Genomic DNA, 4,371 nt, shown 5'->3' with positions numbered 1-4,371 from the left:
ATATACTTACTGTGCTTTGAACTTCTTTCAAAAATAATTTCATTAATAAACTTTAAAATTTTTTGCAGCACACCTAAGATCCTTTTAGGGCACACCAGTTAAAAATCACTGGTCTAAAAACTAAAAAGTTGGCTGGGCCTTTATGGACCATTATATGAGCCTGTTGGCTTCTGAGTGATGAGGTATATGATGAGATCAGGGGCTCCCATGGTCATATGCCATTCCTTTGTAGTAAAATGGGCTTTAGGCAATAAGGGATACCATGTCAGTATGATACCGGAAAAGTGGCACCCCAGCCAGCTCAGCCAAGCAGGGCCTGGGGAGGGGACCTGCCACCTTGTCTTGGTGACAGCAGCCGGCAAAGAAACTGGCAGGCTGGAGCAAGCCAGGGAGCTTTCTTCCCCCAGAGGCTCCAGTAGAGCAGCGCTGGAGGACCTGTCAATCAAGGGAAAACTGGTGCCCATCCCTGATTGGTCCATTTTCAATCCTGCTCCTGATTGGTCCATTTGATAGACCAATCATAGCTAAGCTATTACACCTACATAAGACCCTGAGCAGAGCGCCTGGGGGCAGAGACCTTCGAGGAAGATAGAGCAGAAGAACAAGACTTCAGCAGACCATCACAGATGGTCCAGAAGAAGAAGCGAGAGCTGTGGCACTTCTAGTGCTGATCCTGCTCTACAAAGAGGCTTGGCTCTTTGTAGGAGTTGTAACACTTCTACTGCTGAACACTTCTGCTGCTGATCCTGCCCTACAAAAAGGCTTGGCCCTTTGCTGATCTCTGCCCTGTAAAGAGGCTTCATCCTTTGTAAGAGCTATAGCACTTCTTCTGCTGATCCTGCCCTACAAAGAGGCTTGGGCCCTTGCTGATCTCTGCCCTGCAAAGAGGCTTGGCCCTTTGTAAGAGCTGTAGCACATCTATCCTGCTCTACAAAGAGGCTTGGCTCTTTGTAAGAGTTGTTTTCATAAGAGTTGTAACACTTGTATCCTGTCCTGCAAGGAGGTTTGGTTCTTTGAGCTGTAAATAAAACCTCACTGTTCATTCTATGGTCTGTGGACTCATTCATCAAATCGTCGAGAACAAGAGCTTGGAAATCTAAAGTCAAAAATCCGGTATCAAGTAGATGACCGTTTTTACACTCTTGAATGGTGGTGCTAGCGAGGAAACCGTGGATAGGGAAGGCCAGCTCATATTGAAAGTATGCATCAATTCAGGAAAGAATGAATTGCTGCCCCACACTCACATACACCCTATGTACAAAGAATCCAAAGTAATCAATCTGCCAAAGTGGCTGTCTAGTATCCTTGAGAAATGGTGCCATACTGTGGGCTTAGTGTTGGTCTCTGCTGCTAGGTTGGCCCAGTAGTAGCTAACTGAGCCACAGTGAGACAGAGCCCTCACTGGGCCTGAAGGTTGACCCTGGGTTCCATTGAGAGGGTCCCATGTCCCCTTGCTCTTCTTTCTTACAATGCAAGCCTAAGAAGAAACTTGTCGTTGATGCACTCCTCGGGCTGCATGATGCCAGGCAATCTGAATCGGGGGTGCTAGCTAGCTGGTTACAGTCATTTTCTGAGGCCTTGGGGTTAATGGGATATAACAGTCCTATGAGGTGATGAGGTCCTGTGGGAAGTTGAGCCTAGGTGCAGTTCTTTCACGTTGGAAAATAACAAATCCCTGTTTCCAATTAGCTTTTTGCCTGCAACCTAGCATGAGTTCTCAGAATTGGATTCAGACCAATCTGTTCTTTCTAATAAAATATCCTGCTTAGGGTGGTGCCTGTAGCTCAAAGGAGTAAGGCACCAGCCCCATCTGCCGGAGGTGGCAGGTTCAAACCCAGCCCCAGCCAAAAACTGCACAAAAAAAAAAAAAAAATCCTCTTTAAATTATGTTAACTTTTTACTACCTAGATCCCTTGATTAGTTTTTACCTTGTGATTTGGTGATTCTCAATGGAAAAGGAGTCCTTCATAATCTACATTTTTGGGGTACATTCTGCCTCCTACTCTGCTTCCCACCTAACCTTCATTTAGTATTTGCCCCTATACTAGCCAGTACCCTTAATAATAAGTGTGGTAGGCTGTCTTACGAGCTTGCTAGAAAAATTACAAGAAGCCTGTTCTTTTTTTTTTTTTGGCTGGGGCTGGGTTTGAACCTGCCACCTCTGGTATAGGAGGCTAGTGCCCTACTCCTTTGAGCCACAGGCACCGCCTAGGAAGCCTGTTCTAATTTCCCCTGTCATAACCACAAACAACAACTGAATTGAGTCTTCTTTTTTGTTTGTTTTTTGCAGTTTTTGGCTGGGGCCAAGTTTGAACCCGCCACTTCCGGTATATGGGGCCGGCACCCTACTCCTTTGAGCCACAGGTGCCGCCCAAATCGAGTCTTCTTATACCAAGACACATGAAAAAAGAATATAACAAAAAAAATTTTTTTGAGACTGAGTCTCACTCTGTCACCCTTGGTAGAGTGCCATGGCATCACAGCTTACAGTAACCTCTAACTCTTGGGCTTAAGCGATTCTCTTGCCTCAGCCTCCCAAGAAGCTGGACTACGGGCGCCCACCACAATGCCCACCTATTTTTTTGTTGCAGTTGTCATTGTTGTTCAGCTGGCCTGGCCAGGTTTGAACCCACCTGCCTTGGTATACGTGGCCAGCACCCTAACCACTGATCCTAAAATTATTAACTAGGTACAAAGAGCAAAGAAGAAAGAGACACTCATCACCCCCGCCCTTTCACCCCTGGTCCTAGGGTAGGACACAATCAATGTCTCATGTTTCAGCATTCTCCGACTTGGGAGTTATGTATCTGCTGACAGACATGGATTAATGGTCCTCCTAGCACATGAATCACCTGTACTCACCAAAGCTCTTTTTAGAAAAAACAAGAAGAGTAGGTTTGGTCTCAGGCCATCATCTAAACGGATAGACATAGGATACCAATCTCAGCAACTCCAGCTGGTGACCAGAACCATCCCTTCCTTTCTCTGCTAGGACAAGCACTCTGAACCAACTATGACCCCTATCCAGTGAATAAAGATCAGCTCCCCACTGGCTCATCTCTACCAAGGCTGTCATCTCAGAAATGATAACATATCTCTGAAGAAAAAAAGGACTTCTATAATTAGTTCAACTTCTTTTTCTTGCTTGTAATCAAAATTTAATTAATAATAAGAATAAAACACTTGAGGAGGGGGATGTTTTCTTGAATAGTACAAAGTAATCTCTAATTTCTTTTTCCAAAAAACAAGTAGAAAACATGCTCAATACTACATTTTTTTTTTTTTTTAAGAGACAGAGTCTTACTTCCTCGCCCTGGGTAGAGTGCCGTGGCATCACAGGTCACAGCAACCTCTAACTCTTGGGCTTAAGTGATTCTCTTGCCTCAACCTCCCAAGTAGCTGGGACTACAGGCGCCCCCCCCCCCAACGCCCAGCTATTTTTTATTGCAGTTTGGCCGGGGCCGGGTTTGAACCTGCTACCCTTGGTATATGGGGCTAGTGCCCTACCCACTGAGCCACAGGCACCACCCCCATGCTCAATACTTCTACATAAATTCATTGTGACTCTTTTTGTGTTTGTTTTTTGTAGTTTTTGGTCAAGGCTGGGTCTGAACCCGCCACCTCCAGCATCCTTTGAGCCACAGGCGCTGCCCCATTGTGACTCTTAATTTGTTTTTCCTTAATGCTAGATAAGCTCAACAATGCTCTAGAAGAATCCCCAAACAGCTGAGTTTCCCACCTTCCTCACTTCCTAAGTTGAGAAAATGACAAATCTGTGTTTAAAGAAAAATCTCTCCTCTAGTAGGCCAGAAAGGTAGGTTTCCTACAGATATCGGGGGTAGATAATGGTACTAGGGGAAGACAAGACAGAAACCACTGTTTTGGGCGAGGCTGGGAAAAGTGAACAGGGAGGTAGGTGAATTAGGAATAGTTCATATGGAGTGACCTCACTAAGCAATGGTAGAGGGCATATATAGTAGATACTATGGTTCTGCACCAAGATCCCTGCTTGAGGCCCGTGCACCTATTCTTTTTTTATTTTATGATTCAATGTGATGATTATTTGTACAAATTGGAATGTTTACATCCTATTAAACATCATAGCCGGCTCAGCACCTGTGGCTCAAGTGGCTAAGGCGCCAACCACATACAGCTAAGGTGGCGGGTTCAAATCCAGCCCAGGCTGCCAAACAATGACGACTGCAACCAAAAAATAGCCAGGTGTTGTGGCGGGTGCCTGTGGTCCCAGCTACTTGGGAGGCAGAGCCACTTGGGAGACAGGAGATTCACTTGAGCCCAGGAGTTGGAGGTTGCTGTGAGCTGTGATGCCACAGCACTCTACCCAGGGGGACAGCTTGAGGCTCTGTCTCA

Source organism: Otolemur garnettii, unplaced genomic scaffold, assembly GCF_000181295.1.
Source record: "Otolemur garnettii isolate 467f Iridium unplaced genomic scaffold, OtoGar3 scaffold00072, whole genome shotgun sequence".
In the NCBI taxonomy this organism is placed as follows: domain Eukaryota; kingdom Metazoa; phylum Chordata; class Mammalia; order Primates; family Galagidae; genus Otolemur; species Otolemur garnettii.
This window is presented reverse-complemented; position numbering follows the sequence as displayed.